At 49.8% G+C, this 13,679-nt stretch overlaps 1 pseudogene; it reads left to right on the plus strand.

The window, feature by feature from the left end:
- Positions 1 to 7,043, plus strand: LOC147414399 (tektin-3-like; annotated as a pseudogene).
- Positions 7,044 to 13,679: the final 6,636 nt, after the last annotated feature.

A 13,679-nucleotide genomic window follows, 5' to 3' on the forward strand; every position in this document is an offset into this window, starting at 1 on the left:
ATGGAGCTGGTTGGATCTCCCTTAACTGCAACATATGCCCATCCAAGATCAACACCTACCAAGTTTCTGCCTGCCATCAGCACCATGGCTTCAAGCTATAAGAACCGTTTTCCTTACTACCCCTTGCCTCAGAGCTTCAGCCTCCCCCGGATGCCCAGAGCCTACTACAAAGCAGCTGCCATCAACCCAACTTTGGCTCCCTTTTCCAAAAGCTCCCAGGGGTTACCCCCAAGCAAGATGCTTCCTTTTGTTTCCAACAGAACAACCCTCTTCAGCCGGTACACCTCTGACGACTGGTACATGTCCAATCTGACCAACTACAAAGAGTCGGAGACTACCCGGCGCAATGCCGAGTGTCTGAGAGTCGATACCTCCCGTCTGATTCACGATAAATATCAGCAGACAAAGAAGACCCAAGTAGAAAGCACCAAAAACCTGGGAGATCGTGTCCAAGAGATAGAATTTTGGAAGTCAGAGCTCTGCCATGAGCTGGATGAGATGATCGGGGAAACGAACGCACTCACAGACTTGAAGAAAAGACTGGAGAGAGCCTTGGCTGAGACAGAGGCCCCTCGCCAGGTAAGCACCCTGTCCGGTGGGCTGCAAGCTGTAGCCTACTGCTGAAACATCTGCAGCCATTCAGACGCCCAATTAAGTTTCATTGCAGCTCCGTAACGTCTAGAAAGTTTTTATTAAGAGACCATTAGTTAAGTTAGTAATAAACAAATGCCTTGCCATCTGCTGCCTCCCCTATCAGTACGTACTGAGCCCATCAGAACAGTATTTGCTTAACCAAATATTTTTATAAGTGGTACATCCAAAATCCTGGTTTGGGAGACAAAAGCCCATGTCCTCCTACGAGGCTCTGGCGAGGTCAGCCTCAAGCCTGACACAGGTCCCTGCCTTCAGCTGTGGCTGCGCCAGGGACACGTGTGCTCCCCCACGTTGATTTAATGCTGATGTTGCAGCTCGGCTGCTCGTTGTCAGCTAAACCAGCTGCCCTGGGCACTTTTTTTCCCGTGCTGTCGTCTCTGTGCCCACCTACAATTTCATTTCTTACATTACTTGACATGGGGACCATCCCTGTAGGGATTTGCAACCAGCAGTGATGGCATGTCCCCAACAGGTCACTCAGGAGTGCTTGCTTCACCGGGAGAAGAGGATGGGCATTGACCTGGTCCATGATGATGTGGAGAAACAGCTCTTTGTGGTAAGTTTGTCAACACAGATCATGTGTTATTTTTACCTAAACTACTCTGAACAGGTTTTGCAGCCCTGTTCCCTCTCTGGCTCCTTAGTGCCTGTGAGGTGCTAAACTCTTCAAACCCCCAAAACCTGCAGGGCCAGGGGACGACGTTCCCCCACGCAGCAGCGTGCCCACACGGTGTGGGTAAGACTTGCCCTGCCAGAGGCAGGAATAGCTGAAAACCAGCTGTGTGTTTGTGTAGCCTATCAGGGTCCTCTGTCCCTCTTCAAGGAGCTTGTGGGACTCTCCTGCCTTTCAGAGCCCTGCCGGCACAGGATCTATAAGTATCTGTCACATACATGTGATATATCTCTATATATCTGTGTCACATACATATATATTACGCACACATGCACACACACAGATATGGAGAAGGCAGTGTCTGCCCGACAGCTTGTCTGGTTTTCCCAACTATGTTACTTGGTCTAATAAAAGATATTACATCTACCCCCAGCTTTGCTTTGCTCAGAGCAGCGTGGCCGCAGTAAGACTGTGTGTGCTTAGGCAATGCATTTTATAGCAGTCCTAAAACCGCGCACTCCTGCCTGCCTTTATATAGGCTGCTTTAAATTATGAATAAAAAGCAAACACGATGAGAGCTGGCACAGAAGATGGGATCCTATCGCAGGGTACAACAAAATACAATCACTGCAAAGGCATCGCGAAACTGGGAAGGAAACTGCAGCCCCTGGGACTGTGAAGCCACTGCTCTGTTAGAAGATTTTTTCTTATGAGTCAGGCCCTAAAAAAATTAAAAGATTAGTTTAAGGGTCATGAGATTTTAAGAAAATAATTGGAGCTGGTTATCTCCATAATGGCATTTTGGATTTTAAGTGTTTCGGACATATTTAGGCCATGCTTTTCAGCTGGCTCCTGCAGACAGGAGGGCTTAAAAATTATGGTTTTGGAGCACTAATCACCTGCCTCCAGTAGCTGGGGCTTCACAAACGCGATAGATTTGTGCTGAAGTCAAGTGAGCTGAGAGCAGCACATGCCTTCCTCCGGTGGAGCTGGATGTTTCTTAGAAATGGCTTAGAAAGTTACACCAAACTCAAGTCCGTCTCCTCTTGTCCCAGATGGATGGGATTTCTCCTGGGGAAGAAAACATTTGGGGAGCAAAAAGGGCAGATGCTGATTGGGGATGGGGATGTGTAGCGCTGCTGGTCCAGAGAACCTCTATGCCTGTTCATATCAGGTCAGGATCTGTCCCTGTCTCCTATAGTGGAACTAATCATCACTTGACATTGATGTCAAGATGAGAAAACACTTGGCAACCCACCCTGAAAGTGAAGTGGGAGGCCATGGCTGTGGCCACAGCACCCTCCCATCCCCTCCTGGTCGCTGCGCCCAGGCTCAGCTGCACAAGTGAGCGCTCTGGGGTTGGGGGGCACTTTCTCCACTCCCTGCCAGTTTGCTTTGTCCTTGCTGTGTGCACGGTTGGAGAGGCCTGAGGGGATGAGTGTGACCAGGACAACTGAGCATGGATACTGACGGGGTCATGTTTTGCCTTTGCCCAGGAAGCCGACGTCATCAGATCCTGCCAGGAGAGGATGCAGCAGTACCTGGATAAGGCGAAAGCCCAGCTCGCGTAAGGAGGAGCTCCTTCTCTCATGCTGCATTTGCAGCTGCGATGTGAAACCCCGGCAGACCCCCACCTCTGCCCACACCCTACAGCCGTAAAACCTGGGCAGGCTCCATGGGAAGCGGGCAGTGGCGCCCACAGGAGCACGTAGCTGCCCAGGTGGGAGGAAACCATTCCACCCATACATCCCCACCCATGGCTCTTGTTTGTGTGTTGAAGGTCCAACAGGGCAGCCCAGCATGAGCTGGAGAGGGACCTGGCCAACAAGCAGACAGCCTACCGCATCGACGACAAGTGCCACCACCTGAGGAACACCTCCGATGGCATCAGCTACTTCCGAGGGGTGGAGCGGGTTGACGCCACGTGAGTGCACGCTGGGCAGCACGAGAGCACCGAGCTGTCCCTGGGATGCGCGGTGCCTCGCCCTGGCAGGGAACGGGTTGTCCCCAGCCCACTGTAAAGGCATGTGTCTCTGCATGGCACATCCATCCTGCCTGGAAACACCCATCTTGGAGGGGCCGTTTCTCCCTGCTCACCATAAAGGGAGAACAACCCTCTGCTTTCAGCTGGATGCTGAACACGCAGTGGGTGAAAGCGAGTCCCACCTAATTACACATTATATCAGGGTTCAGAGATCAGCCTGAAAATGAACTCAGCCCAACACCTCTGCACAGCTCATTAAGTTTATGCGTATTTTCAAAGATGTGTCAGTGCTTGCATGAGCGCTCTTGGTTGACGTGACGTCTGGGGGGTTCACCCCTGCATGGAGAGGGCCTGGCAGGGAGCCGAAATGACACAGAAGATAAAGAAATAGAGAGCATGGTCCTGGGATACGGTTCAGCTGCTTTTGGGTGCCAGGAATTCAGCTTCGGCTCTGCAGTAGATGAATGGTGACCTAAACCAGCACTCGCAGAGATATGCGCTAAGTGGCAAAGGGCTGAGGGAATATATCTGCTGCTCACAAGGACGCGTGCAGTTTATGGAGGGGCATAGATTGATTCAATCTTTCTAATATTTGAATAATTATTCACAGCTCAGACATATTGCAAATGAATTGCAAAGGATTGATGCTAAAATTCAGAGGGGGGCAAAATGTGCCGAGAACCAGCATGTTTTAAATGGGGCTTATGTGGTATTTAAGTCTTTTGTTGACCTTGTTCTGGCCTACTGCACAGGCGTGAACTTCATCGTGAATGCACAGACAGGGAAATGAATATTATCTAATGCTTGTTCAGTTTAGTATGAAACTGAGATAAGTTATGAGCAAAATTAATTGACTGCAATCTGCGCGTCGACGTGAAGCTGGGAATCACTTGGCACTTAGATGGCTCGAACGTGTAAATATGAGGTCTGACTAAAATCTTCATTTTTCTGGGGGAATCTTTGCTTTGTCTGGGCTTTCATAAGTACCACAGTTGTCTTCATGAACATGTCATCATTTCATAAGCATATCGAACAAATGGTGTCCAGGTGTTTTACCTTCATGTGGTCAAATTAAGAGCGCAGCTTTAATCTGCATTTAATCCACACTGCTCCCATGGCATGCCTGGCCATGGCCAGCTTCAGCAGCATGGGCTTACTGGAGGCCTCTCCTTCCTCCTCCCCAGGATCTCGGTGCCAGAGTCGTGGGCCAAGTTCTCGGACGACAACATTCTCCTCTCCCAGAGCGAACGGGCGGCCTCCGCCAAGCTGCGGGACAACCTCGAGAACCTGCTGGTGGTGACGGCCAACGAGATGTGGCGCCAGTTCAACAGGGTGAACGTCGCCTTTGCCAACCGCATCGCTGAGACAGCTGATGCCAAGAGCAAGATTCAGACCCACCTGGCCAAGGTAGCCTGAACCCCTCCCTTTCGGTGTGACACCGTCACTTCCCAGTGACACACAGACCTGGCCCAAGAAGAGGAACGGTTGCCACAAGGAGCTGGTTATAGTATCATTATCTGTTTGAAATTCCAAGTACTGGGGACATTCTCCTTGGAGCAGGACAAGTTGGCACTGTAACTTCCTCTCAAGGGATCCTTTATTTCCCTAGTGCCCAGCAGCAAAGGGATTTCAAGCAGAAGGTGGAAATGCTGTTTGCATCTCCTGGTAGTTACTTCAGAAGTGCTGGCTGCCCTGCAGAAAGTCTTTGCTGGGCCTCTACTGGGGTGCCTGCCGGGGGGTTTGCAGGCTCCCTTCTCCTCCAAGGACATGCTTTCAGGCTCAGTGCTCCAGGTTTGCTGCATGGTCAGCCGTGTGTTTCCCGCATGGCTCTGCCAAGCAGGGGAAGTGGAGATCAGTGATGGGCACCTGGCTCGGACTGCTGGGTCTCATGGAAAGCTTCCTGAAAAGAGCTTGACACGGTATCGATTAACTGAGCAGAGACTGGGCTTGCAGCTCTGCAGGCTGATGTCACGTCTTTAATTGAGGATCCATTAGAAACTTTCCCTCTATGAGTTGCTATTGATGGATGATCAATTCCTGCAAGCAGTAATTTTGGGTAGCTGGTAATTCAATAGATCCATCACTGCTCCAAAATCTCCTCCGATGTGACAGCAACAGCAAAGAGAGGCTTTTCCTTGAAAAGAAATCTGCTGGATCTGTGCCTTGGCATGTGTCAGAGCGACAGGGGTCTGAGCCCAGGGTCTGCTTATTCAACTTGTTTTTTTCTGCAGATGGACAGGAGAAAAGGGAAATGATGTGGTCACTTGAGAATATATCATTTAATTTATGAATGCGTTTTTTTCATGCCAGACACTGCAGGAAATCTTCCAGATCGAGATGAACATAGAAGCCATCCGAAAAGCCATTAGGGACAATGGGCTAGTGTTAAAAGTGGCTCAGACCCGGCTGGATGAGCGCACGCGGAGACCCAATGTGGAGCTGTGCCGGGACACTGCCCAGCTCCGGTAAGGCAGGACCCAGGGCTGGGAGGGTCCTTGAGGAGTGACTGGTCGTAGCGCTCAGGAGCATCACTGGATGACAAAATTAATCTTTTTTTTTTTTTTTTTTTTTCCCCAAAGAGTCATTCCATAAGTGCACTGGTTTAATCAAGAGCAATGATTAGGTATCCCGGCCTCGGGGTGGTAGAAGAGCTCTGCACCCACGAAGGAGGCTGTACGCCATGGCCGGGTACAGCCTGATACCACCCCGTGAAGGGATGGATTTTTCCCACTTGGGTAAACCTCACCTACTCTCCTGCCTGCTTCCCAGCTGTTGGATGGCTTAGTTTTGCAGTATAAGCCCTTTAATCTCTGACAGGCTTGTGTTGAGAGCACTTAGCTGCTTCCTTTTGGGTCACTGCAAGAAAGGATGCACCATGTGGAGAAGCAGTAAGGGCTGTCCTCACCTCCCCTGAGGACACTGGAAATCCTTTCAAGGACATAGTGAGCCCTTTGGGACTGCACCCCAAGGGGCCGTGGAGGAGCAGGCTGCCCTGAGTGCCCAACAGCACCCCATGTGAGGGGTGAGGCACCCCAAACCTCACCCCTCCTCCTAGGAGCCCTCTGGGAATGACTCCACGTGAAGCTTTTTAGAAGCCATATAAACCCAGCCCTTGCATGCCATTGGGTTTTTCCATCCTCCACTTGTTTCACATTCACTTTTAGCCTCTCCCAGCTCCCCCATTTTGCTGTGTGTGCATCCGTGGGTGTGGGGAGGAACGCTGCACAGGGAGATCCGGGTGGGTGAACCAACAAACCCGCAAAACCAAACAGGAACAGGAAACCACAGCTGCTCATCCCTCTTCTCGGTGGCACAAGCTGCTCCAGGAGATGAGGCTGCACATCGCCGAAGCCTTAGAGCAAACTTAACCATGCCTGCCCACGGAGGTCTGGAGGAGCTCTGCCCTCGCCTTTCCCGTGCATCTGCCAGAAATGAGGGGTTGAGTTACTCCGAGCACACTGAAGGGGGAAATCCTGTCCCCAAGGGGCCCATCACCAACGCCGTGCTAGAAACCACCCCCGTGACGGGACTGTTAATGGGCATTTCTTGCTGTTTTCCAGCCTCGTCAATGAGGTCCATGAAATCAATGAGACGATCCAGAGCCTTCAGCAGCGGCTGAGAGACGCCGAGAACATACTGCAAATGCTGGTGCATGCCAAGTCGATCTTGGAGCATGACCTGGCCACCAAAGCCAACTCGCTGTTCATTGACCAGGAGAAGTGCATGGGGATGCGCAAGACCTTTCCCAACACTGCACGGCTGCTGGGTTACTTTTAGGCTGGGCTCAGCTGAACCCACGCTATCTGTTGCAGGAGTATTCCCAGTTTTGCTAGGACGCATTCCCAGTTTTGCTAAGATGCTTTGAAAATACATGATTAGACTTTCACTTCCTCATGAAAGCCCTGAGTAGAAATTAAACGATCACTTTGTGTGTTACATGGTCTACCAGGATTTTTTATTCCTTTGGTTTTTCACTTTCCGTTGCTTTTCCACGGTGTGCCAGAAAGTAGCTGAAAATATCCTGTATGTGACTGAGAGTAAATCCACCCACAGAGATTCATTCCTACCCTTTCAGTCTGTGATTTTAGGAGAAAAACTCTCATGTCCTCCTCGCTTTGAGCCTGTCTGATGCGGAAAAAGCACAAGGGGAAGTAAAGCTAGTTGTCAGAGTAATTAGCTGTTGACATCTTTAATGTATTTTTAATGGTTCAGGAGAAGAAACACAAACTATCTAGTAAAGCATTACAGTATGTTCTGTTCCTAAACAGAAAAACTTGCATTTTAAGCTGATGTCTAGTGATCATTTTCTTGCTTTTGAAAAATTTTAAATGTCATCTAAAATGTCAGTGCTGGGGTCTTAAAACAAAGAAGTGCTTTTGGCTAGCTAATTGAAGAAAATGCTGCGGTTTTAATCTTGGTGAGTATGGATTGGTTCCTAATTTAACCTCTTGCAAGTAGTTTGTTGGTGGAAGCACCAAAGCACTTTGAAGATAAAGGAACAAATCAGTCCTTAAGTCAGCCACCTCGACTGCCATAGTACCTGCTCTCTGGCTGTAAATTTTACCAAGTGTTTGAATTTTCAGAGGATAAGTCTTTAATCAATCTGAAGTTCAGTGTGAAAGTCACTTTGCAAATTGTCCCGTCAAACTCACGTGTCAGACACTCTCGACTCTTTTAACCTAAGCAGAGCTGAGCTCAGCCTAAAGCCTGTAGGCACCAAGAATCCTAAAGGAGCAGAAGTTCAAGTCCCTTCTCTTCCCTCGGGAATCCAGGGCATGGACCTCCTGGCCCAGCGTGGGGACGCTCAGGAGCTGAGAGCATCTTCTCTCGTCTCGTACCCCCAGATGACTCCAGCTCACAGCACAGGTCCAGACAGACCTGCCTGCCCTCCCTGCTCTCCCAGGGGCAGCCCCCGAGAGCTGTAACCTGTGCCAAGGTCCTGCCCTGGCCCCAGCATCTTGGCAGGATCTCTCTTCAGAGCTGCAGCCCTAAACAGGAAGCAATTGTCTATTTTTTTTTTTCTTTCTTTTTTACTAGCACTTTTGTCTCACGGAGACTAAAAATAGGTTTCCTCTACTTTGTGTGTATCTTGGAGCCAGAGCCTGTCGGAGACAGCAGCCACCCTTTCTAAAGAGACGATATAACTGCAAGCAAGAAAAACTGTCCAGCTCATCGCACCTTCCCTTTCTGCACTTATCTCCCTCCCCAAAATAAGCCGATGGCATGCTGAACTCATAGGGACTTCCAGTTTTTGTTGGCACCCTCGCTAGCCTTTGTGCTGCTTTGAGCTGTTACTCTCCCTGTGTTCCTTTACTGAAAGCTTTCATAAACCCTGGTGATTTTGGCTGCTCGGCTGTTTTGAAGCCCCGCTCCAGATGGCTGGTTTTCAGGCAGAGCTGCCTGTTTTCTGTTTTGAGAATTGGGTCCCGTGAATTGTCTCGAGCTGAGCGCTGGGAAACGGAGGCACCCCAGTCCCTTTCTGAAAGACTCATGCTTTTAAGTGACTTGAGCGAAATCCTGGCATCAGCGACAGCTTCACATTCATTTCATTTCCACCTTCATTTTTGAGTCACATAAAAAGATACCTGAGCTCTGTTGTACTATGAGGGCACACCAATATCAGCACCCAAACTTTCCTATTTTCTCCAATTTTGCTTTCAGAGTCCCCCATCTTTCCCCCTAGCCCAACTCCTTTAAGGCTTTCTCCTAATTGACAGTGTTTATGTGGTGTTGCAATTATCCAGCTCTAAATTTTATCTTCCCGTCCTACCCTCTTGATGCTTCTTTACACAAGATAGGCTGTGGGAGCGTAGCTCGCTGAAAACAGGCATGGAATGCTAGAGGGCCTGCACAAGGAAAACTCTGTTGAACAGTTTGTCTAAGCTAACATAGTAGGCCTCAAGGACGCTTCGACCTTGAGGGTCAGAATAGAAGAATTAGAAGCTAACATCCATATGAGGCGGAACGCATTAGTATTAATAGTAAAGTGATAGGTAGAAGCAGATGACTGATGTATGTATAGCACAATTGGAGTTTATGAAAAACTGCAAGTCATGATGACTTTGGAAAATTATGCTATATAAGAAAGTGCATCTGCACAATAAAAGGAGTTTCCTGATATAACTCGTATTGAGTCTTTTGTGGATTCTCCAACTCCCGTCTCCGCAACTCTCAGCCAGTCGCACACTTGATCTATACTCCTCTATGTGTACATGACAGCCCTTGTAACGACCTTCCCTTTGTATCGCCATATCTCTACATTAGGGGGGGGGGGGGGGGGGAAGCTTTCCAAACTACTAGCTATTAACTGGAGCTATTTAAGATGACCCAGCCAAATCAAGGAAAAAAGGTTTACCATAGGGAGCCATTCTGAAGTCATCCCACTTCATGGGGAGAATTATGTAGGTCACCAAAAAGCCTTTCATTCCTGACCTGCTGGTGCAGCAGTGGCACAGCGAGTACAGAGTAAAGGAAAAGTAACAGCAGTCACCAGTGAAGGCTGAAATCCCAGCACTCGCACAACTCCAATTCCAGGCACTTCAGTGGAACAGATTTCACTCACATGCATCTCAGCTGAGAAGGTAAAAAAGGGACAGCAGACTCAATACTGCAAGTTTGTGACTCAGAGATAAAAAGGGAAACGAAATGCTACCGTCGGAGCCTGCCTGCTGCTCCCAGCCACACCTGCTGAGGCATAAAAAAGCAAACAAAAAGCTTACCACGCCTCCAGCACCAAGAGTCCAACCACAACACCTGCTTTAGAAATTCTTTGTGCCATATGTCCCTCCGTCCCAAGGATGACGTGAACAACCTTTCACATCAGTTAATTGCAGTGCTCGTGCAGTAGGTAACACTTTTATGGCTTTTTATTTCCAACATCCTGCAGCTGTGGTCCGATAGCGCTCACGGTACCAGATCCCTAAATAGCAGCAGCCAAAAAATCCCAGGAACCTGCTTTCACAGCTGAATTGCAAAGTCTTTTCTTAACAGGACAGACACCAGAGCACACACCTCAGCCACTCTGACACTGAATTAGTCTGCTTTTCACCCTGCCACAGGCAGGACTCTGCCCCCCCCGCCCGCCCTTTTCTTGCCTGCTGGACAGAGAAAGCAATGCTCTGCCCCATTCCAGCTCTCCAGTTCTACGCCAACCACACTGCGAGACGTACAGAATAAACCCAGATATTCAACAAATCCAACGCAGGGTCAGAGAAGCAGCTTTCAGAGACTTTGCTGCTTTCAGCCAAGTTATCATCAGAATGAGACTGAGCTCCTCTAAGCCTACAAACTTAAAGGAGGCTTCTACAGAAGAAGCAGCAAGCCCTGAGCTGTCCTGGTCTCAACATTTCTACTCTTTTCTCATGAAAGATCTTTCATTTTTATTACTTCCTATGCAGAGTGGCAATTAAGAACATAATACCTTTGCACGACAAGCTCCCAGCCTGAGAACTGAAAAGCGGGGCAGACCTCAGAGAGGAAGAAGCAGAGTTATTTTACAGAGCGTCAGCAACACAGCGAGCAAAATATCCCATGTAATCCCTGCCCTGGAGCACCTGAAGGCCATACATAAGCAATTGCTGGGGGTCCCGACCATCCACCTTCAGGTCTCTGCTGATAACAGCAAAGGAAGAGGTAGATACTGGGGCAATTTGAGAGAGGACCCCCTCCCCAAAAGTAAGGCAATCCTAAATAGACCCCAAGCTTTAGGGAGCCAGCCCAGAACAGCAGGAAATAAAGTTAAAATGAACTATCTTGCATTCCAGAAGCCCCCAGCCGGCAGCACACCAACCGCCTCGGGGCTCCGGTGGGAAGGGAAGACAAAGAGCGGGATAAAAGAAAATGGATGCATCCCCGGGGTGCTGGGCAGCATCCCGGGGGCCTCGTCCCCGCAGCTCCCCCCGCCCGGACTCCAGCCCTCGGCGCCGATACCCGCTGCCCTGCACCAGGGCTGGCGCAGCCAGGGCGGCCGGGACACCGTGGGCCTCCCCCGGGCCCGGCGGGCTGAGGTAGTGTGGGCCGAGCGCCCCCCCCACAGTCCTCCCCATCTCCACGAGCTGAGGTGGTGTGGCCCGCGTTCCCCCCCCCCCCCCCCCCGCCTCCCCACGGGCTGAGGTGTTGCGGCCCGGAGCGCTCACGTGACCGGGTGTTGATGTGTCGCCTGGCAACGGGAACATGGCGCAGACAGCAGCGGGTGACTGTGGGGCTGGGCCGCGGCCGGGCCTTGAACCGCCCGGCCCTCGGCCGCCCGGCCTCCCCGGCCCCGCGGGTGCCCGTGCCCAGCCCTGCGGCGGCCTGCAGCTGGCGGGCCCCGGGGAGCTGGGCTGGTTCTCACTCTTCCCTCCGCTCTGGTTGCAGGCACAGGCCATCCCCAGCCCAGCAATATGGAGGAGGCCGCCGGTGCCGCAGCAGAGGGCTCTGGGGTGGAATCCGGCTCCGCTACGCAGGATATCGGCCGAGTTCCGTCGTATCTTGCTATGGAGGTGATTTCCTTCAGAACGTTCGCGGGGCAGCATGGTGTTCCTACGCTCTCCTTGCAGAGTGATGGCTTCGTGAAAGCAGTTTCAATAGGGAGAAGTAAAACAAGGGAGCGGTTGTTGAAGTCTTGCCCTGCCTATTAAAAAAACAAAGTTAAATGTCGTTGTAGTTCTGTGTGTCAGCAGCGTCCTGAAGCATGTGCTTCTCACTCAGCTCCCAGATGGCTGTAGGCATGTTAAACGGGAGCTTGCCCCCATCTCACAGACACACGTACGGGGGCTGTGTTCGAGGTTGGTGGTGATAAGTTTTTTCTGTCTGTTCGTACTGCACGATATTTGAATTTGGCAAATGATGGCACGGGATAAAACAGTGTCTCTTTAAAAAGAAGATAATAGTTTGGCTACCTGTAGCACCAGCTGGAGGACTACAATCCCTAAGGGCATTTTTTTAAAAAATAGATGTGAGCCAGAAACACATCTGAAATTAAAAGTGGTGTGTAGAATTTTTGTCAGGATCTTTACCGTCTTCATGCTGCCTGGGTGACTTTTTTTGTGAACGAGATTAAATTTCAGAATTAAACTCCCATGACAAAAAGCAGTTGTTACAGCACCGTAGCATGAGCATTAAATAAAATGCACAACCTGCTGTAACGCTGCTATTCTGCTTTTTGCCTGTGTGCGTGCTAGGCAGTAGAGGCGGAGAATGGGAGCGACAATGAAGAAGCAGGGTCCGTTCCTCCGCAGGACCAAAAAGAGACATTGCCACCAGCAGAAAGAGGAGCTACAGAGCTGTTTGTTAGTTCTGCAGAGGTGAGACACTAATAACACACACAATCTTATGCACAGAAGGCATGGCCGGTATTTGTAAATTCAAATTCTCCTGGGGCGGTTTTGTTGCTGCCAACACAAACCCGACCAGAACCGAACAGAGAGAAGCTAACTGGTCAGGCACAAAGTCTACAAAAGCTGTGACAGAGCTGGAGAGGTTCCTCTGTTGTGCTGCATGTGGGTAAAGGTGGCTTTTGAATCGGCAGAGGCACAGCTTTGCCAGTGTATCTGTGGGCTGAGTTTAGAACAAGGCCCTCTTGCCGATTCTGTGTCTGCATCGTTCTTGTCTCGTGATGACAGAAATAAGCAGATTGTCAGGGCAGACTGAAAAGCTGTTTCAGGTGGTGGATTTTACGTTTCAGAAAAAATCCCCTGAGACTTTCTTGGACAAAGTCAAATTAGACAGTTGTCCTCCTGCGTTGGGTGACATGGAGAAGCCAGTAACTGAGAGAGAAAACCCTCCCCTTCCTTCAGGAGCTCCTCAGCAGGTGTCTGCGTGGTCAGCCTTTATCTTTGACGTACACCAGGTGCATTAAACCTCTGTCCTGCCTTCCTGCTTCTGATGCATGAGATGCTTTTGCTTTCGTATCATTAAATGATTTGCTTTCATAGATCACTTCTATATAGCATCCCCGGCTGCCTCAGCTGCCTTTCTGCACTGATGTGATGTTTCCTTTCTTTAAATGCCTTCAGTCCGAAGAACGACGTGCCCGCTTTTATCGCTCTTTATTGCTGCTTTATTGCTGGCTTTATCAGCCAAGTTGCTAGGAAAGTTAGTTTGTGGAAATTCCTTTGCCTCCCACAGCTATATTCCCACCCTCCTGCATCATTCCAACAGACCCTGCAAAGCTGGGCTTGTAAACTAATTGTTTACTGACTGGAGGAAAGAAAATAAATTAATAAAATCAGGACAGCGTTGCTTCATGCAAGGGAAGCTTCATGTTGGTCCAGGACCCAGTTGAACAGTTGAGGCCAGTCCATCAAGAGGCTATTTAGAAAAGAGGCTTGGGTGCTCTGTTGTCCAAGAAGGGAAAAATCATTGAATGTCCTGCAGAATTCTGATAGGAATTTGGGTGAAATGAATGCTTGCCAAAAACCATGTTAACAGTGTATTGCATAACTAATG

Source organism: Leptosomus discolor, chromosome 15, assembly GCF_034619465.1.
Source record: "Leptosomus discolor isolate bLepDis1 chromosome 15, bLepDis1.hap2, whole genome shotgun sequence".
In the NCBI taxonomy this organism is placed as follows: Eukaryota; Metazoa; Chordata; class Aves; order Leptosomiformes; family Leptosomidae; genus Leptosomus; species Leptosomus discolor.